Here is a 23,824-nt window from a genome sequence, read left to right on the forward strand (position 1 = left end):
TGATTCTCTTCTTCATTTTGGCCTTAAGTACTTGAAAGTAGTCATGAATGTTCTTTTCCTTGTCTTCACCCATGTTATTCAGTAGTTCTGTTAACTATTTTCCTACCGGTATATCAAATCCAAGTTCTTTATATCCTATACTGGGAACCTATTTGGTTATGTGTAGCATCAAGCATACAAGAAGATTAGCAAACCCAAAATTTCATTTCTTCTCTTTCTTTATCTTGCCTAAGTTGTCAATTAACTCATCTTTTAACCATTCACATATGTCAATTTTCACATTGTCTGTAATCATGTCATAAGCACTCTTAATGCATAAACTTGAAACCGAGTTGAGTCTATTTGCATGAGTAGCTTTATACCCTAAAATCATGCTAACAAATCTCACATTTATATCTGTTACATCATTTACCCTCAAGGACCTTCTGTTTGATGTTGCACCAGTTAGTTTAGTTACTAGGTCATTTGAGACCTTCTTAGTCTTGTCTGGTCTTTTACCGATGGCTGGTAACCCTGTGATAGCTTTCACAGCTTCCTTGGTAATTTCTTGAATTGCATCTAACTAGAAAAATTCACCATGTACCCTACTTAAGACTATCCTAATCACATCCTTGGGAAATTCAGGAACGCAGAGGATTTCAGTAAATCCTAGGGTTTCAATGATTTTATGTTCCAGTTTTACATTTCCAAAATTATCACATATGATAGTTTTATACATTGTTTTGATCTCTTCATCTCCTAATTCCTCTATGTTGCAATGAATATATATTTGGGGATCTTCTGCGAAAACAACTCCCTTTGGAATTTGGGAAAAAGCACCTATACTGTCATCTTTCTTTGCTACCTCAGGAACTAGTTGAAATACAGGCCTAGGGCATTTTATAACCTCGACTACAGTAGGGTTTACTATATATTCAAGTGCAGAGGTGGATGCCATGATGATAAATACCTTTTTCCACCTTTGGATGGATTGATTTTTTGAAGTGCTTCACCTCTTTGATTGAAATTCCTTAGCTCTGCAAATTTTGCGCTCTACAAATGTTTGAAATCATGGTGAAATGAAATGGAGCCAAAACCACAAATTTATAGTGTTTATTTGCCATCTACCACATTTAATGCATGTCGGTTAAGTATTCACTTAACATTGTCTGTCGGTATAGAAGTAATTTTCAACTTCTCATCTCTAACTGAGGGAATAATAGCACATGTGTCATTAGATTGCCAAACCCTCAAAGAAACTTTCTTCAATTTGATGAAGAACTTCCTATCGATGGAGCACTACTTTGTTCTGTCGGTGGAGTAATACTCTGTTCTTTCGATGGAGTATTCCCAACATTTAGATCAACTTTTCTAATCCATTGTTTTGAGAATTCTTGTTTTACCTCTTCAACTTTTTCTTTCCCTTTCAAGCTAGATCTTTTGTTGTCTCCCGATGATCCTTTGCTTCTACTAAATTTTACAATATGTCCGATTTTGTTACATGCATAGCAAGTCACATTATTCTTCTAAATAGATTTACCATAGCCTATGCCAGTTTGTGTTCTACATTGATTAGAGAGGTGTCCAAATCTTCCACAAACATAACATCTCACATTCATTTTACAATTTTCAGAGTTGTGACCAACTTTGTTGCATTTTGAACATTGACCGGTGGGTGTGTTGATATTCTGATAATTTCTAGATCTACATTCATTTGCTCTATGACCATACTTATTATAGTTAAAGCATTTTCCATTGAATTTATAAGCATTAGGTTGCCTTACCAGTTTTCTATGATCCCGTGTGTTTGTAGTACCGGAGCTTTCACCAACTTCAAAGCCAATTCTAGAAGTGTCACCTTTAGGTTTTTGATTTTTCAGCAAGTTACCAAGTTCCTCTGAGCTTTTCTTGAATTTTTCTTTATGTTGATTTGTAGTATCTAATTCTCTCTCTAATACTTCTTTCTGCCTCATCAGTTGATTTGAGTCATTCTGAGTGTGCATCAGATTTGTCTTCAATAAATCATTTTCATAACTAAGTCTTGTGTTTTCATTTGCAACATCACTTAGTCTTCTGGTCAAATCTTCTTAATTCTTCTTTCTATCTTCAATTTCTTTAGAAAATCTCATAGTCATATCCTGCATCTCATTTTTCATTGTTATGTTCTCTAGTTTTAGCTTGCTTATCTGATCATTAAGTGATTCCTTTTCATCATTCTCATTTTGCATCTTTTCACAAAGTTCTCTTCTCTTGTTTCTTGAAATGGTAAGATTTTCTTGAAGTGTCTAAATGATATCTTGAGCTGCCTTTAGATCATCTTCTAATTTGATATTTTTCAATTTCTCTGCATCATAGTCTGAAAGAGCTACTTCTAGTTGCTTCATCAGATTTTCCATATCTACCAGTGTCAAGATCTTCCTCAAGTTGTTAGGCTTCTGAAAATAGAGGACCAAGCTCTGATACCAATTGTTAGTTTTCCCACAGATACTGAGAGGGGGGAGTGAATCAGTATCTAACCAGTAAATAGAATTCCTTAACTTAAAACATGTAGAGCATATTATAACAGTGTATAGGTATGCAAGAAATAATGCAATAAACAGAGTTAAAAACAACCACATGAAAAACACACCATAACACAATGATTTAATGAGGGAACCCGATGTGGGAAAAACCTCGGTGGGATTTGTGACCCACAATATTCACTTACTGGCCAATAAGAGAATATTACTTACAAGAGGGGTGTGCACATGCAAGAAGGCCAACTGCCTAGAGCTCACTGCTCAATGGGAAGTCTCACTGACTTACAATGATGGATTATACAAATCCAGTATCTTATACTGCTTCAAACTAGCATCTATAATGCCAAATCCAGTACCGGTTTCTTCTCTGCTTCTTACATAAATCCTTAACCTATAATTCGCATAATAGGTCTATCTTATTTTGCCTAAATATGATCTTCTATCTTGCTTCTACTTCCTTACAAAATGTCTACAATGATCTCTCTTATATATAAGTCATTTTACAACTTTCCAAGTCGGCTTACAAAGTTTTTACAATAATAAACAAAATATAATATATCAAAAATCTTGTCAGCCTGTATGCCAATATGCTTCCTTTCTTTGTGCCGATGCCAGTGGTCTGAGTGCTGGTGTAGAGTCTGATCTTGCTAGTGCCGGTGTAGTGTAATGCCTTGCCGGTGTCATAGGATTATAAGGTTTCCATCAATGACAAAACCTTCAATCACCTACAATGTCTCATTGGAGTGTGCATATGCCAACAATGGGTCACTTTACTAAAAGATAAATCACAAGAATTTGACAGATTCAAGATCTTTCAGAAAATGGTAGAGAAGGAAAGTGGGTGCAAGCTGAAATGCCTAAGATCAGATCAAGGTGGAGAGTTCACATCAAATGAGTTTGAAGATTACTGTAAAAGATATGTAATCAGAAGGCAATACTCAACCCCCAGGACACCACAACAAAATGGTGTGGTAGAAAGGAAGAACAAGATAGCCAAGGAGATGGCCAAAATTATGTTAATGGAGGCAAGTTTGTCGGACATGTATTGGAAGGAAGCAATTCATACTACTTCATACACCTTGAACCGGGTTCAACTAAGAACAAAAAACAAAATGACACCTTATGAGTTGTGGTATGACCGAAAACCATCAATCAAGTACTTCAAGGTATTTGGAAGCAAGTATTTTATCAAGAGGGATATGGATGGTTTAGGTAGTTTTGATTCCAAGAGTGATAAAGGGATCTTCCTTGGTTACTCAATAGATAGTAAGGCCTATAAATGATACAACAAAAGACTAAGAAGAGTCATTGAGAGTGTGCATGTAAGATTTGATGAGAATATGCATAAAGGAACAAGCACAAGTGAACTAGTATGATGATTTTGGTGATGAAGGTGAAGAAGCTCAGTCAGAAAATGAGCCAGAAGAAGAATCCAATAAAGTTCCTAATTGGTATGTGCAGAAAAACCACCCAAAAGAGAAAATTTTAGGTAATAAGGGTGATGGTGTGCATACTAGAAGAAGACTTTCCCGGAATGATGAACAAGTCAATTTCTGCCTCATGACTGAAGTAAAACCTAAAACATTCAATGAGGCCAACAAAAGTAAAAAATGGATGGATTCCATGGAAGAAGAGTTGCAACAGATTGAGAATAATAAGACTTGGGAATTAGTCCCTAGACTGGAAGACAAGAATATCAGTGGCACCAAATGGGTCTACCAGAACAAGATGAATGAAGAAGGTAAAATTGTTAGGCATAAAGCTAGACTTGTGTCCAAGGGTTACTCTCAAGTAGAGGGAATTGATTTTGAAGAAACATTTGCACCAGTGGCTAGATTAGAAGCAATTAGGATGTTTCTAGCTTTTTCCTCCTACAAGGGTTATAAGGTATATCAAATAGATGTAAAATCTTCCTTCCTCAATGGAAATTTGGAAGAAGAAGTGTACATGGAGCAACCAGAAGGTTTTATGTCACATGATGATGAAACCTTTGTGTGCTGGTTGAAGAAAGCCCTATATGGTTTAAAGTAGGCTCCTAGAGCATGGTATTCAAGACTAGATCAGTATCTAAAGGAGCAAGGATTCAAAAAGGGGAGTGTTGACAACAATCTATACATCAAGGCAGATGGAAATCACATGATCATTGTGGTTGTGTATGTAGATGGCATCATTTTTGGAGGCAACAAGGACACTCTTTGTAAAGATTTTGTTGATCAGATGCAGTCAGAATTTGAGATGTCAATGCTTGGAGAATTGACATACTTTCTTGGTTTGCAAATATCATAGCTAGAAAAAGGAATCTTTATCTCATAAACCAAGTATGCAAAGGATATGCTAAAGAAGTTTCAAATGGAGGACTGTAAACCAATGAGTACCCCGATGGTGATCGAAAGAAAATTAAGCAAGAATGATGAATCACCAGTGGTGGATCAGACATTGTATAGATCCATGATAGGCATATTATTGTATCTTACTACTTCTAGACAAAATATAGTGCAGGCAATGTGTATGGTGGCTAGATTTCAAGTAGCACCTAAGTAGTCACATATGAATGCAGCAAGAAATTTTTTTATGTACCTACAAGGGACACTCAATTATGGATTATGGTACCCTAAACAAGGGGAATTCATCTTTGAAGCATATACTGATGTTGATTGGGCAGGTTGTATTGATGATCGGAAGAGCACAAGTGATGGTGCATTCTTCCTAGGTGACCGGTTGGTCTCATGGCATAGTAAGAAGTCAGATTCAGTCTCCCTATAAATTGCTAAAGCAAAATACATTGTTGTTTCTACATGATGCTCTCAGGTGCTTTAATGAAGAAAACCCTCAAGGACATACAGGTGGACATCTCTGATCCTATTCCCATATAGTGTGATAATTCAAGTGCCATCAACATATCAAATAACCTGGTGATGCATTCAAGGACAAATAATATAGCCATCAAGTATCATTTTCTCAGACAAAAGGTTGAAGGACAGGAAGTCAAGATGGAATATGTCCCTAGAAGAGAACAAGTTAAAGACATCTTCACCAAATCATTACCGGTAAGAACTTTTGAGTACTTAAGACACAAGTTGGGAGTTTTATCACCTGCCTCATGCACTTAAGTTTGTAAGGAGATATATGGTTTAGGGGGAGTTCATAGCAATATCCATATCTCTTGAACCACATGCTAATCATAAGGAAAGCTTAGGGTTGTATGTCTCAATACCAATTGTAATCACTAAGAGAAGATTTGACTAAGGGGAAGATAAGTATGAATCAAAGGGGGAGAATGGAGTACCCTAATCCTTTGTCATTGTGTCAAAGGGGGATAAATCTACCGGTGTGAAGACTTGCAGTTAGTTGACATCAATGGCAAAGGGGAAGATTGTTGGCATTAGGTTGTCATTGATGTCAACTGGTATGGCATGATCAGTGATGAGTAAGTAATATTGACCAGTGTGGTTGAAGTAAGACATAATTATGTCAACCAATGTGTGTGTAAGCAGACAAAAAGGTATGTTACCGATACACATGAAATGCATTATATATCGGTAAAGTAGGACCACTAACAAGGTATAGAAAGCAAGAAAAGAAGAACAAAAGGATGTGAATAGGTATACACAGAGAAGTTTAATCCTACCAATAAATGGACTTAGTAGATGGACCAACATGTTTGATGGAAGGCCAAGTTGATCCACTGATAGGGAAGAGGTCAATAGGTATGAAGGACCACCGGTGAAGTTAGGTTATAACGGTAAGGTGAGTTGAACCAGTAGTTAGTCTTGGTCGGTGAAGGATGTCAAATCGACATAGCAGATTGAAGATGATACCAAACCGAAAGAGAAAATCAGGCACAGGTGGATGTCTACAAGGATGAAAAGTGGAAACTAGGTGGTGATCACGCAGAGATCAGTGAAGTATTCATCGACGTAGTAGTCAACAAGAAGGTTATTATTAATGAAGAACCCGAAAATCATGGGAGGATGGCAGAAGTTGCGGCTTGAGGAAGACAAGGTGGCAAAGTGATTGAACTGACCTTGCAAGATGATCTAAGCCATTAATGGTGATTGACAGAGCAACACAGAAAAGAATTTCATATACATCCAAAAATAGAAAACACAAATTGAAAAGCGAGGAGATGGCGGTGTTGTTTGGTGTGATGCAGATCACCATTCCAGAAAAGTAGATCAGATCAGATCTAATATGGATCGAGTTGGTGAAGGTAAAATATAACATGACACCATTTGAATGCTTCTTTTGGTGAATACCCTCACAGATAAATATGTCAACTCGAGATTGAAGAGTGTTGATGCTAGATGCGAGCTATGAGAGGAAAGTGAGCCTGAGAAAGAAGAAAGACTATCTGTCTAAGAGTTATTTCTCAAAGAGTTAGAGTGTGTGTTAGCAAGTTGAACTGATGAGAGGGTCTAACCGGTAGAGATAGAGTAACCAGGAAACTATTATAGTCTTAATATTCAAGCATATCGGTAATAAGTGATTGGTTAGGAAGGCATCCAAGAGCGACATTATGAAGTGTGAAGCTTAGATAGAGAAGAAAGGCTAGGAGTAACTGGTGAGTGATCAGAGAAAGTAATCTAATAACTGATAGTGTGAGAATTGTTGGTCATATGATGGAATTGATTATGTGTTACATTGATGTTTTGTCATTGATGTCAACACATGTTGTTTTAGTTTTTTACCGACTTTCGGTAGGAGGATTGGATTGGGAAGATAATCAGTTGATTGTCACCGGTATGATCTAGTTGATGGAATACCTTTGTATGGATTGTTCATATGCTTCCGAATTATGTTTTAGTTAGTTGGTATTGACTTGATGATTGGATGCTATCTTATGTTCTAGTAAGCTTGCTTTATTGGTCCAGTAAGGGTTTTACCAATAGAGATTTATTGAAGATCTTTGATGTAATGCATAAGTGGTGTTGGTGCAGCTTCTAGAAGGGATTAAGGATGTTGATGGTGATTGTGTTCATGCCTCAATTGATTGGTGTCATTTCTTTGGCGTGTGTGGATCTAATTAGGTCTGGTGCTATCTAGGTTATGGACCAGTTTGCATGAAACATGTTGGTGGATCCTCTGATGTGCTTTCAGGATGTTTTATTGATTGGATGATATTTGTTTGGCCTTAGGCTGACATGTGTTATAATTTTATTTTAGGATTATGTAATAGGTCTATTGTATTATCATTTGTGTGGCTGACCTAATTGGTTAGGTCTCGGGTTGGTATAAATATATGTAAGATCTCATTGTAGATCTTGTGTGGATATATGGGAATGGGAAAAGAGTGACTAATGTAATAATAATTTGTTTAGAGGATTTGATCGATCATAGGTGAATGAGTTGGCTTTATGTAAGAGGTTTTAGATCTCTGGTATTGATCTTAACCAAAATTGTAATCTGACATGTTTGATGCTATCACCAATAATTCTTCTCTCTAGATTGTAGTCCAAAAATATTGAGGTGGTTGACATCTCTATAGTCAGTGAAACTTCATTCTGATGAGTAGTGCGCTCTAGGAAGTGTGCCTTCCTAAATTTGGTGCCTTCCTAAATTTGTAGGCCCCTATTGTAATCATATACTTGTTGCAAAAGTATCATCTAACTATGGGTAGGGTTTACCACCGTGGTTTTTCCCTTTTCGACTTTTCTATGTACAAATCATGGTGTTATGTGTTATGGTTGCATGGTATTGATTCTCTGGTTTTGATTTATGCTTTAATACTTAATAAGTTATTATGATATAAAGTTTTAAGTGCTTTAATTCACATAATCTATTAACAATTGATTCACTCCCCCCCTTCTCAATTGTTCACCGGTTATCCTAACAATTGGTATTAGAGTCTGGTCCTCTTTTTGCAGAAGATTAACTACTTGAGGAAGATCCTATGGAAACTAATAGTTCAAATCATATTTTTCGAAAGGACAACCCTAGGCTTAATGGAACAAACTTTGGAGTACAGAAGATTCAGATGGAGACTCATTTAAGATGCATTGGAAAGGAAAATTGGGAAATAACACATAACGGTTATGTTGGTATTTTGGATATGTTGATATGGTTTTATCATTGATGTCAACACCTATTAACACTTATCAACTCTGGCACTTTGGAGGATTGGCAATGTTCACCAGCAAGCAAGTGACTTTATGCACAGTTGCTCGTATCTAATACACCGATAGGATATATTGTTCACTGACACTTGAAATGATATGGAAAACACTTGGTTATGTTGAAGACATCGTTTGGACACTTTGTCTTGGAGATTTGTTCATTGGTATATTCATGTTTGCATATTTGATGTTACCGGCAAATAGGTCCAGATTAAGCACAGTCAGGCTTATCTATTCTAGATTAGCACGACACATTTTGGAGATGATTTTGTTGTTATTGTAAATGCATTAAGCCAACATGTTGAATCAGATATTGCATTGGTTATTCATTTACTTGTAACTATTTTATTGTAATATCTTTTAGAGCCGAGCTACTAAAATTGGTCTTAGGTTATGGTATATATGTAAGATCTTATTTGTAAGATCGATATGTGATTGGGAAAAGAAATTGTAAGAAGGTATATATGAGAATAAGCAAAGCTATACACGCAGACATCATTTGAAGGTGAAGCAAGGTTTTTGTGAAGGCATATCATAACTACACCAGTACTGAATCCAGCATATGAAGATGCTATTTTGAGTAGTACATCATTATTGGATTTAACCATCCAATTGTAGTCAGTGTGACTCCTATTTGTGTTTGAGCAGTGAACTCTAGGTGCTTGGCCTTTCTGCATGTGCATACCCCATTTGTATACACATACTATCTGTAGTAGTATCATGTGATTGTGGGTAAGGTTTCCCACTGTGGTTTTTCCCCTTACAGGGTTTCCACGTACAAATATTGGTGTTATGTGTTGTGGATGTTATTGTCTTCCTGTTTCATGCATTAATCTTTACTGGTACTGCAATTAACTGATAAACTGTCTACTGACATAAAGTTTGGTTTACTGGTATTAAGCATTAAGGTTGGTTAAGTTGTTTTTGGTTTGAATTTATTTGACAACTGATTCACCCCTCCCCCCTCTCAGTTATCTTTGAGACTTAGCAATTGGTATCAGAGCTTAGTCCTCTTTTTTAAGAAGTTTAATAGCTTGAGGAGATCCAATGTCTACTAACTATTTCAAGAAGGATAGTCCTAAACTTGATGGAACCAACTATGGCATATGGAAGATCAATATGGAGACACATCTAAATTGCATTGGAAAGGACATTTGGGATGTTACAAAGAATGACTATATTTCTCCTACTCAAAGTCAACCTAATCCGCCTACCTTAGGAAAAGATGAAGAAAATGATTGCAAAGCAAGAGAAGAACTTTTGAGCGCATTATCAGATCAACAAATCATGATTTTATCAGATAGATCTACTACTAGATCTATTTGGGACCATTTGGAAACATTAAATGAAGGAGATTTCGTAGTCAAAATTGCAAAACTTGAAAGCTTCTAAGTCAGGTATGAAAATCTGAAAATGGAAGAAGATGAAAGTATTTCTACTTTTATGGAAAGAGTAAATGAAATTGTTTTGGGTATTAAATGTTGTGGAGGAACCTTAAGTGAAGATGAAATTGTTTCAAAAGTTTTAAGAGGATTGCCACCGACATATAAAATGAAAGTTACTACTATAAATGAGTTAAGAATAATGCCTAATACATCAGTAACTAGGGACCCATTGATTGGAAATCTTTCAGCTTTTGAAATTGAGGAATTTGGTCTTGTTGTTACTATAAAGACATATTTAGCTTTTAAGGCATCAACATCAACTGCACCATCATTTGAAAAATCTGATTGGAAAGCCTTTTATGCAAGAGAACTTGAAGAAAGTAGGAGAGAAAATGAAGAACTTGAAGAATTTGAAGCACTATTTGCAAGGAAAATGCTTAAAGTTCTAGTTGGAAGTAAGTATGAAGGTCAAGCACCCTTTAAATGTTTTAATTGTAATAAGATTGGTCATATGGCTTCAAGATTTCCTAATAGACATGCTAGATTAAGAGAAGAAGCTAGAATAACATACAAGCCTAACCCTGAATATCAGAGATACAAATTTAAGAAGAATAAAGATAAATCTTGTTATCTTGCTAATGAAGGAGTCACTGATGATTTTGATGAGGATCCGACAAACAATGGATGGGTCTTTGTTTCTATAATAGAAGATCAATCGACACCTACTATTCAACCAGTAGAGCAGGCCCTGACAGCTAAAGTTGAAGTTAAGGATGAATGGATCATTGATTCAGGATGTTCACATCATATGACTAGTGACAAAAGCAAATTCTTGAACTTTCAGGAATATAATGGAGGTCTGGTAAGATTTGGAGATGATAAAGCTTGTTTGATCAAAGGAAAAGGTACTATATATATTGATAGTAAGCATAATACTGACAATGTTTACTATGTTGAAGTATTAAAGCATAATCTTTTGAATGTTGATCAATTAGTTGAAAAAGGATTTCAGTTACAATTCAAGAATGGAAAATGCAAAATTATGAACATAATTGGTTTGGAAATTGCAACTGGTAATCAAACTAGAGGTAATATCTTTCATTTGAATAACAGTGAAAAGACATGCTTGATTGCACATATTGATGAAAGTTGGCTATGGCATAAAAGACTTTGTCATGTAAATTTTGATTGCATTGTGAAAATCAGTACTACTAAGGCAGTTAGAGATTTACCTAAGATTTTTAAACCTCACAATCTGGTATGTAAGGAATGTCAATTTGGAAAACAAGTTAGAGCATCTTTTAAAAGTATTCTAGAAAAATCCAATAATGCTCTTGACTTAATTCATACTGATTTATGTGGTCCAGCTCGAACTAAAAGCTTACAAGGTGATAGATATTTCATGCTAATCATTGATGACTATTCTAGAATGTGTTGGGTTACTTTTCTCAGAGAAAAATTAGAAGCACTTGGGAAGTTCAAACTATTCAAGGTGATGGTAGAAAATGAAACCGACAAGAAAATCAAATGTCTGAGATCGGATCAAGGAGGTGAATTCACATCTAAGGAATTTAATACATTCTGTGAAGTGAATGGAATCAAAAGATAGCTATCAACACCCTAGACACCATAGCAGAATGGAGTTGTAGAAAGGAAAAATAGAACTATCTTGGATGCAGCTAGAAGTATGTTATCAGAAGCAAATCTACCACATGTATATTGGAGAGAGGTAGTAAACACATCGGTCTATACATTCAACAAAGTTCACATTGAAGGTGAAACCGGTAAGACCCCTCATGAACTATGGTTTAGCATTACTCCTACTCTTAAATATTTCAGAATATTTGGAAGTAAATACTATATTAGGAGAGATGAGTATATTGGCAAATTTGATCCTAGAAGTGATGAAGGAATATTTCTTTGTTATTCATCTAAGAGAAAAGCATATAGATGTTTTAACAAGAGATTGCAGAAAATTTTTTAGAGTACAAATGTGAAGATTGATGAACTGTTTAGAGGAACTTCAAGGTCTATAGACTTTGAACCGGAAATAGAGATAGTGACAAATGAACCTACCTTGAATCCACCAGTACAGAATGAAGATACAGTTACACCGGCATCATCTAAAAATTCCACTATAATTGAGGAACAACAACAAACGAAGACACCCTGGTATGTAAGATTAAACCACTCTGAAAATCAGATAATTAGGAACAAGTATCAAGGAGTTATGACAAGAGGAAGACTGGAAAATGAAGAGGTATGTCTTATTTCTCAAATTGAACCATCATCAATTAATGAGGCATGTGAAGGCAAGCACTAGTTTAAAGCTATGGAAGAAGAACTAGATCAAATTGAAAAGAATAACACATGGACATTAGTTCCCCGACCTAAAGACAAAAATGTAATTGGAACAAAATGGGTATTTAGAAACAAACTTAATGAAGATGGTAAGGTAATCAAAAATAAAAAATACTACTATGTAAGGGATATTCTCAGAAAGAAGGAATTTATTATAATGAAACCTTTGCATCGTTAGCTAGAATTGAGGTAGTCAGATTATTCTTGGCTTTTGCAGCACACAAGAACTACAAAGTATATCAAATGGATATCAAATGTGTATTTTTGAATGGAGATCTTGAAGAAGAAGTTTACATTGAGCAACCTGATGGATTTTCTTTGACAGATAACAAAGATATGGTTTGCAGGTTAAGGAAAGCTTTATATGGGTTGAAGCAAGCTCCAAGAGCTTGGTATGCTAGATTGGATAAATATCTTTTGAAGATTGGTTTTACTAAAGGTATTGCTGACAACAACTTATACTATAAAGTGACTAATGATGACATCTTGGCTATAGAAGTTTTTGTTGATGATATAATCTTTGGAAGAGAAGATGGACTATGTAAAGACTTTTCTATTGAAATGCAGCAAGAATTTGAAATGTCTATGATTGGAGAGATAAAAAAATTTTTAGGATTGCAGATTTCACAGACTAGTAAAGGTATATTCTTGAGTTAATCCAAGTACTTGAAGGAGGTACTAAAGAAATTTGGGATGGAGAACTCTAAACCGGTAAGCACACCTATGACTACAAATGACAAATTATCACTAAGAGATGAATCTACACATGTTAATCCGACTAGGTACAAATCTATGATAGGAGGCCTACTGTATTTGACACGAACAAGACCTGATATTATGAATGTAGTATGTATTGTTTCAAGATTTCAGAGTAATCCTAAAGAAAATCATGAATCAGTAGTAAAAAGGATTTTCTGGTACTTACAAGGCACTACAAATCTTGGCTTATGGTATCCTAGAGATGAAAACTTTGAATTATGTGCATACACAGATGCAAATTGGACAGGTTATGTGGATGACAAAAAAAGCACCATCGGCAGAGCATTTTTTCTTGGAAACAGATTAATTTATTGGTTGAGTAAGAAACAAAGTTGCATATCTTTATCAATAGTAGAATCAAAATATGTTGCAACAACAACTAACTGTACACAGGTATTATGGCTTAAGAAAATGTTGAAGGACATAAAGGTAAAATGCAAGGAACCTATAACTATCTATTGTGATAACACTGCAGCAATTGATATATATAAGAATCTGGTACTACATTCTAAAACTAAACATGTTTCTATCAAATTGAATTTTCTGAAAGAGAATGTTGAAGCAAAAGAAGTAAAACTGGTTTATGTGAATACTAAAGAGCAAATTGCAGATATTTTCACCAAGCCTTTGCTTAAGGAGACTTTTGAATATCCCAGAGATCAGCTTGGGGTCATACCCCCACTGGTAGAGACTTAGACATTTGATGTTTTTCATCAACCGACATAATTAACAGAGAAATATTTTATTTTGGCTTTGATGAGGAGAGCTACTTCTCAAGGGGAGTAGCTGGTATACTGAATTGGTTGGTATTTTATATTTGAACCTGGTTTTTGTATTGACTTTGGCATTTGATGTCAAAGGGGAAGAGATTGATATGGAAAACAGAAGGAAAACTCATGTTACTCCTAGGGGGAGAGATTGTTACTTTGGGAGAGATTGTTTACTCTCTCTATCTGAATTTTGAATTCTGGTTATGATCTCTTTTGGGAGATTGTTGGTTTTTGGTATTTGGCATTTCTGTTTTGGCACTTTGATAGTTTTTCCATCTTGTGTTGCCATCAATGCCAAATGGGGAGATTGTTGGTATTTTGGATATGTTGATATGGTTTTGTCATTGATGTCAACACCTATTAACACTTATCAACTCTGGCACTTTGGAGGATTGGCAATGTTCACTGGCAAGCAAGTGACTTTATGCACAGTCACTGGTATCGGATACACCGACATGATATATTGTTCACTGACACTTGGAATGATATGGAAAACACTTGGTTATGTTGAAGACATCGTTTGGACACTTTGTCTTGGAGATTTATTCATTGGTATATTCATGTTTGCATATTTGTTGTTACAGGCAAATAGGTCCAAATTAAGCACTGATAGGATTATCTATTCCAGATCAGCACGACACGCTTTGGGGATGATTTTGTTGTTATTGTAAATGAATTAAGCCGACCTACTAAAATTGTCTTAGGTTATGGTATGTATCTAAGATCTTATTTGTAAGATCGATATGCGATTGGGAAAAGAAATTGTAAGAAGGTATGTACGAGAATAAGCAAAGCTATACATGCAGACATCATTTGAAGTTGAAGCATGGTTTTTGTGAAGGCATATCAGAACTACACCAGTACTAAATCTAGCATATGAAGATGCTATTTTGAGCAGTACATCATTATTGGATTTAACCATCCAATTGTAGTCAGTGTGACTCCTATTTATGTTTGAGCAATGAGCTCTAGGTGCTTGGCCTTTCTGCATGTGCAAACCCCATTTGTATACACATACTATCTATAGTAGTATCATCTGATTGTGGGTAAGGTTTCCCACCATGTTTTTTCCCCTTATAGGGTTTCCATGTATAGATATTGGTGTTATGGATTGTGGATGTTAATGTCTTCCTGTTTCATGCATTAATCTTTACTGGTACTGCAATTAACTGATAAACTATCTACCGACATAAAGTTTGGTTTACTAGTATTAAGCATTAAGGTTGGTTAAGTTGTTTTTGGTTTGAATTTATTTGACAACTGATTTATCCCCCCTCTTATTTGTCTCTGGGACCTAACAGGTTACACTCCTCATAATTTGGCATCTGCCATTCCTGCACCGATAGACTTGAATAAGAACATTGAAAATGTCTGCATATCTAGAGAAGCCCTCTCAAGCACCTTATCAAATCAACAAATCATGGGACTATTAGATAAATCATCGACAAAACCTATATGGGACAAGTTGGAGACTTTGAATGAAGGTGATCCTACTATTAAAATTGCAGAACTTGAATGTTACCGGGTAAGATATGAAAGCTTGAAGATGGAGGAAGATGAAATAATTTCTACATTCATGGAAAGGGTAAATGAAATTGTATTGGGAATCCAATGTTGTGGTGGATCTGTGAGTGAGGAAGAGATTGTTTCAAAAGTGTTAAGGGTTTTGCCACTAGCATATAAGATGAAGGTAACTACAGTTAATGAGCTAAGAACCATGCCTAATTCTTCTGTCAATAGAGATACTCTTGTTGGGAAGATATCTGCTTTTGAGCTTGAGTAATTTGGTCATCTTGGAGCTACAAAGATTGATACTACATTTAATGCATCTACATCATCAACCAACAAGCAAGATTGGAAATTTTTCTATGCAAAGGAATTGGAAGAGATCAGGAAAGAAGATGAAGAGCTTGAGAAACTTGAGGCCCTATTTTCTAGAAGGATACCTAAAGGTTTGTCAGGAAGTAAGTTTGAAGGAAAATCTCCTTTCAAATGTTTTACATGTAATAAGATAGGTCATTTTGCATCTAGATGACTTGAAAGGAATTCAAAATTGGAAGAAAGAGAAAGAAGATCTTTTAAGCTTCTCTGAATATCAGATCAAGAATAAGTAGAGGAAATACAAAAACAAATCATGCTACTATGTTGATGAGGAAGGAGTAACTGATGACTCAGAAGAAGAACCGATAGGAGATTCAGCTAGTGGATTCAACAATGGAAAAGAATAAGTATTTTATGCTATGAAGGAAGATGATCCGAAACCAGTTATAAAAAAAGAGGAAAAGTCCCTTGTATAAAAACTTGAAGACACAAATGAATGGGTAATAGGTAGTGGATGTTCTCATCATATGATAGGTGACAAAGGGAAGTTTCTAACACTGCAATAATTTGATGGTGGTAAAGTCAAATTTGGTAATAACAAGGCATGCATGATCAAAGGAAGAGGAACCATTTCATTGGATGGTAACATAACACTAATAATGTCTATTAAGTTTAAGGTATGAAGCATAATCTTTTGAGTGTAGAACAGTTGGTAGACAGAGGATTTTGATTACAATTCAAGGATGGAAAGTGCAAAATCATTAGCAAATCAGGATTGGAAATTGCAACTGGTACATAGACAAAAGATAACATCTCTCATTTGAACTCCAGTCAAAAGACATGTTTAATTGCTCATATTCATGAAAGTTGGCTATGGCATAAGAGGTTGTGTCATGTAAATTTTGATTTCAGTGTAAAGATCAGTTCAACTAAGGCAATTAGATATTTACCTAAGATTATGAAGCCTCACAATCTGGTATGTAGAGAATGTCAAATGGGTAAGCAAATCAGAACTTCTTTTAAGAGCATACTTGATAAATCTAATGATGTTCTTGATTTGATTCATACTGACCTATGTGGTCCTGCTAATACAAGAAGCTTTCAAGGTGATAGATATTTCATGTTAATCATTGATGACTATTCTAGAATGATGTGGGTTGCTTTTGTTAGGGAGAAATATGAAGCCTTTGAGAAATTCAGGATCTTTAAAGCTATGGTTGAGATAGAGACAAGAATGAAAATCAAGTGTCTGAGATCAGATCAAGGTGGTGAATTCACATCCATTGAATTTAATAGTTATTCTGAGGAAAATGGCATTAGGAGATAGTTATCTGCTCCCCAAACACCTCAATAGAATACAATTGTGGAAAGAAAGAACATAACCATTTTGGATGCAGCCAGAAGCATGATGATGGAAGCTAATTTTCCTCATATCTACTGGAGAGAAGTAGTAAGTACAACAATTTATACATTCAACAGAGTTCATATCAAGGGAGATACTAGTAAGATACTCTTAAATATTTTAGAATATTTGGAAGTGAGTGTTATATCAAAAGCAATGATTCCATAGGAAAGTTTGACCCTAGATGTGATGAACGAATATTTCTTGGTTATTCAACTAAAAGAAAAGCATGTAGATGTTATAACAAAAGATTGCAGAGAATTGTGGAGAGTGCTAATGTGAAAATGGATGAACAATACAAAGACCAAACTAAATCTTATGATAATAAATGGGTAGTGGAAATGATCATAACTGAACCGGTAGTGCATGTACCAGAATAGAATATTGAACCAGTTACCCCAGCATCATCAGAAAAATCCATTGTAACTGAACAACAACATAGAGAACCTGAAAATCAGAAAACACCAAGGTATGTAAGGCTAAATCATTCTAAAAATTAGATCATTGGAGACAAAAACATGGGAGTTATGACAAGGAGAAAATTGGCAAATCAAGAGGTATGTTTCATTTCTCAGATTGAACCGACATCTATAATTTAAGCTTGTAAAAATGAATGTTGGATGAAAGCTATGGAAGATGAATTAGATCAGATAGAAAAGAATAATATTTGGACTTTAGTTCCCCGACCTAAAAATAAGAATGTTATTGGAACTAAATGGGTTTTCAGAAACAAATTGAATGAGGATGGAAAAGTTGTAAGAAACAAGGCTAGATTGGTTTGCAAAGGATATTATCAGAAGGAAGGAATTGATTATGGTGAAACTTTTTCACCGGTAGCTAGAAATTAAGTTGTTAGACTATTTATTGCTTATGCAGCCTATAAGAACTACAAGGTCTATCAGATGGATGTTAAGTGTGAATTATTGAATGGAGAACTTGATGAGGAAGTATTTATTGAGCAACCAGATGGATTTTTACTGATAGATAACAAAAATATGGTTTGCAGATTAAGGAAAGCCCTATATGGACTAAAACAGGCTCCTAGAGCTTGGTATGCAAGGTTGGATAATTATCTTTTGAAGTTTGATTTTATAAAAGGTAATCCTGACAGTAACCTATATTATAAGATCACTAATAATGATATTCTGATTATTAAAGTATTTGTTGATGATATCATTTTTGGAGGTGAAGAAAAATTGTGCATGGAATTTTTTGATAATATGCAGAGTGAATTTGAAATGCCTATGACTGGAGAAATAAGGTTTTTTCTAGGTTTGTAGATTACTCAGACTGACAAAGGTATATTTATCTGTCAAACTAAGTATCTAAGGGAATTGTTGAAGAAATATGGTATGGGAAATTCTAAACCAGTTAGTACTCCTATGGTTACAAGTGAAAAATTGTCAATTAAGGATGTATCCCCTCTAGTAAATTCTAAAAGATATAAATCCATGATTGGTGGTTTGCTATATTTAACTCAGACTAGACCGGATATAATGAATGTAGTTAGTATTGTATCAATATTTCAAAGTAATCCAAGAGAAAAACATGAAAGTGCAATAAATATTATATTCAGGTATTTGCAAGGAACAACTGAATATGGTTTATGGTACCCTAAAGATGATGACTTTACTTTATGTGCATATATAGATGCAGATTGGGCAGCTGATGTTGATGACCACAAGAGCACATCTAGTGGATAATTATTCCTTGGGAAGAAGTTGGTTTCATCGATCAACAAGAAGCAGTCATGCATTTCTTTATCTACTGCTAAAGCTGAATATGTTGCAGCTACAACCAATTGTAGTCAAGTTCTATGGACGAAACAAATGTTGAAGGATATACAAGTGAGTTGTAATGATCTGGTTGTTATCCATTGTGATAACTCTGCATCTATTGACATATCAAAGAATCCAGTATTTCACTCCAAGACTAAGCACATTTCAATCAAGTATAACTTTTTGAAGGAAAAGGTGGAAGCAAAAGAAGTCAAATTGGTTTATGTGAACACTAAAGAGCAGATAGTAGACATCTTCACTAAACCTTTGTCTCAAGAATCATTTGATTATTTGAGAGACAAATTGGGGGTTTCTACCCCTCCGATAGAGACTTAATTGTTGCAGATGTGCATCAGTCCAATATACATTATTAGAGCTATCTTTTTCTCCAGATTGATGAATCAATGCTACTCCTCAGGGGGAGTAGTCAGCATTGAGATTTAGAGTTTTCATATTCTATTTGATTCTTTGGCATTGATGTCAAAGGGGGAGGAATATATGTGAAAAACCATTGCTATTTATTTATTGCACTCCTTAGGGGGAGTTTGATGCTATTTGGTCTTTTTATTTCAGATTTTGTTCAGAGCTTCATTTCTATATCATTTCATGGGAGATTGTTGGTGGTCTTCCATTGGGGGAGACTTGTTTGGCATTTTTTTTGGCACTTGGATGTTTTTCACATCTAGTGTTTCCATCAATGCTAAAGGGGGAGATTGTTGGCCATACGATGGAATTTATTATGTGTTGCATTGACATTTTGTCATTGATGTCAAGACATTTTGTTTTAGTTGTTTACCGGCTTCTGATAGGAGGATTGGATTGGGAAGATAATTAGTTGATTGTCACTGGTATGATCTGGTTGATGAAATAAGTTTGTATGGATGGTTCATATGCTTCTGAAGTATGTTTTAGTCAGTTGGTATTGACTTGATGATCAGATGCTAACTTATGTTCTAGTAAGCTTATTTTATTGGTCACGTAAGGGTTTTACTGGCAGAGCTTATTGAAGATCTTTGTTGTAATGCATAAGTGGTGTTGGTGCAGCTTCTAGAAGGGATTCAGGATGTTGATGGTGATTATGTTCATTCCTTGACTGATTGGTGTCATTTATTTGGGGTGTGTGGATCTAATTAGGTCTAGTGCTATCTAAATTATGAACCAGTTTGCATGAAACGTGTTGGTGGATCCTCTGATGTGCTTCCATGATGTTTTATTGATTGGATGATATTTTTTTGGCCTTAGGCTGACATGCGTTATGATTTTATTTCAGGATTATGTAATGGATCTATTGTATTATCATTTGTGTGGCCAACCTAATTGGTTAGGTCTCGGGTTAGTATAAATACATGTAAGATCTCATTGTAGATCATGTGTGAATATATGGGAATAGGATAAGAGAGAATAATGTAATAATCATTTGTGCAAAGGAATTGGTTGATCATAGGTGATCAAGTTATGTTTATGTAAGAGGTTTTAGACCTCCAGTATTGAGCTTAACCAAAAGTGTAATGTGGCATGTTTGATGCTATCACCAACAATTCTTCACTCTAGATTATAGTCCAAACATCTTGAGGTGGTTGACATCTCTATAGTCAGTGAGACTTCATTGTGATGAGAAGTGCGCTCTAGGCAGTGTGCCTTCCTACATGTGCAAGCCCCATTGTAATCATATACTTTCTACAAAAGTATCATCTAACTATGGGTAGGGTTTCCCATCGTGGTTTTTCCCTTTTCAGGTTTCCCATGTACAAATCATGGTGTTATGTGTTATGGTTCCATGGTATTGATTCTCTAGTTTTTATTTATGCTTTAATGCTTAATTAATTATTCTGGTATAAGGTTTTTAAGTGCTTTAATTTACATAATCTATTAACAATTGATTGACCCCCCCCCTCCTCAATTGTTCGTTGGTTATCTTAATAAGAACCAGTGAAGAAGAAGAAGTTGTTAACCAATAAACATTAGTTGATCAGGTGTTGCAGAACTCATTTGCAACTAAGTGCTATCATTGCATCAAAATTGTATTTCATCATATTACATCGAGTTGGTGCTTGGTTTAGGGGTTGGTCCTCCTTGGTTTGGTGCCCTAAATCATTGTAATCTATTGTTTCATAGGGAGGCTAGATTGGAGCAGTAGACTCCAACAACATTTCTCTATGAGGTTTTGACCATATTAGGTTTTCCTCCTACATATGGCGTTGTAGGTTATGCATTTGTGTCATTGGCTCTTTTGATATCCACTCTTATCTTACCAGTTTGATTGTTTAGTGTTTAGGTTGTTAATCGGTACTCAAGGCTTGGTTTAAAAGGAAAAGATTTTAGGAACCACTGATTCACCCCCTATCAGTGGTACATTATGTTCAACACTTGTCATCTCCCAAGAAATTTTAAATTCCTTTCCTCTCTTCCCAAAGTACTTGGGGAACTCTTTCCCATGTACTTGAGGAGTGTGGAGACAAGAAATGACTTTATGGAAAATCTCTTGGATCTCCCACTTGTCCTCCCAAATCCTCTCCCACTGACTTTCAATCCTAGTCCTCCATTCTTCTTTGATCTTGGCCATCCATTTTGGGCCCCTTCAATCTATAAATTGGAATCTCTTCCCCCTCTCAAATCATCCAACTCATTCATATTTTTATGTTGTCCATTTGAGTCACAAAATCATCCATCATATCCATATTATTCCCAAATATTGTCACATACAAGCCAATCCATCCATTACACTACCCAAATCATAACATTTGTTGTATTGTGGAGATAAATCCACATCTGTCATCCTAAGGAGAAAATCAAGTAGATATCAAGGGCACATTTCCACTTCACACTCAATCAGAGCAGGTGAGAAGAAGGTATAAAGGTGATAATATTTTGAAAAAGATAGTCAATGAAGTTGGTCGTGATTGGAACTTGCAACTCCACCCTTCTCTTTGGGCCTACCACACCATTACCTATACATCCACAAGAGCCACCCCATATTCCCTACAGTCTTTGGTTCTAAATGTGTCCCCCCCTTGAGATTGAGATCCCCTCACTTCAGGTGTCCTTGTAGAACATCCTCCCTGACAAAGAATATAGAATAGCTAGATTACAAGAGCTTGAATTGTTAGATGAATGATATCTTAGTGCATTGAATCATATTTGGGTTTATCATAATCACCTCTAACTCAACAATAACAAGAAAGTGAGGACTTGAGAATTTGACATTAGTGACCTTGTCCTCATGGAAAATCAAAGAAATCTTTAGGATCGAGAAAAGAAGGGTTTGAGCCTAATTGGTTGGGACCTTATGTGTTATCACTACAAAATATGGTATGGAGCTTCTCAGTTGGCTACACCTAAAGGAGACCCCTTAGATGAGCCTATGAACATCATGCACCTGAAATTTTTTTATGCCTAATATTTAGAGAGTCCCAATTTTCAAAACTCGGAAAAGATAAAGAAAAAGCATAAAAAATACAAAAAAAAAAGCGAAAAAAATGCAAAAAAAAAGTTTAAAAAATCATTTTGTCCACTAGTGAAAACCACTCTGTGGCACTATGGAAAATACCTTGGTGAAAACCTATTCATGGGCATCAAGGTAAATAAGTTAGATCCCTTATCTCTTTGGATGCTCATCCCATTGCAACCATATCCTCCATCCACCTTTCTTTAGTAATGTAAGCCACTAATTTTCCATTCACCCACATTGAAATTATTATCCCCCTTTCCTTTCCATCCAGGCACTCTTCACTTGGCTTGCTTAAAATACTATCTCCTTCATTGATCCTACCCCACCTCCCTCATGTTGAGATGATGAGTTATGTTCCCAATCATGAATAAGGATCGTCCCATCACACTGAGATTTTATCCCATGGCACTAAGCTTTCCCCCAATATCCTAATATTTTCCCATCAATCTAAGCTTTTCTTAACTTTCACATCAACCAAATACCCATCCATATTGTGATAATAAAATTTGAGTGGCAATATTATTATCTACATACCTTGCACATCCACTTGATCTTATGATACCTTTTCAATCACACTCATTATTCTTGCCCATCAAGATGCATCCTTCCCATGTTTGACAATTCATCTAGATCACCATCCTACTCTAGGCAAGAGATTTTAGTTGGCCATGTGTATGTTGTTTGCATGATTGGTATTGTTGCTTTGATTTTCATCTCGTGTCCTATGACTATACCTATTCAGGGCTATATGATAATTCTATATCATGGTTTGTACTAGATTGGTGTATATTGTGGCATCATTTTGTGGTATGGTATGTTTGAGGCTTTCCCTTGCACGATCCAACAATCTTGCACTTATACCTTCACCAGTGTTTGTGAATCTATGTGTATTGAGATAACCTATTGTTTTGGAGTCTATTCCACACCTCAAATATTCACAACATCCTAACTTTTATAGATAATCCATGACAACATAAAAACTAGGTTTTCTCTCCACATTTGCACAACACAATCCCCTCCATCAATCACTCATTTCATCCATTTGTCCTAGAGACTCCAATTTATTCATTCAATCTCTCCCTTCTTCTTCTTTTATCCTATGTATTTTATTGAGTTATTATTGGCATGCCACAAAAATTTATCCACCTCGATTTGCATAATCATTTGCATTTATCCTTAAGTTGAATTCATATTATTGTTATAGGATTCATTTTTATTATCTTGAGGTCCATTACATTTCATTTTAGGCTTCATTTTGCATATCATTGTATTATTAGCTCATTCCATCTCATTATCATTATAGGTCTCACTTTCATTTATTTGCATATCATAATAGGGTTCATTATCATAATCATTTTAGGGTCCATTATCATCATCATTTTTAGGATTGTATATAATATTCATTTTTTGGATTCATTGCATATCATAATCATTTTTCAGGTTCATTGCATCTCATTTAGAGTTCATTTTCATGTCATTATCATTTTAG

The sequence above is a fragment of the Cryptomeria japonica genome, chromosome 2 (genome assembly GCF_030272615.1).
Source record: "Cryptomeria japonica chromosome 2, Sugi_1.0, whole genome shotgun sequence".
Classification (NCBI taxonomy): Eukaryota; Viridiplantae; Streptophyta; class Pinopsida; order Cupressales; family Cupressaceae; genus Cryptomeria; species Cryptomeria japonica.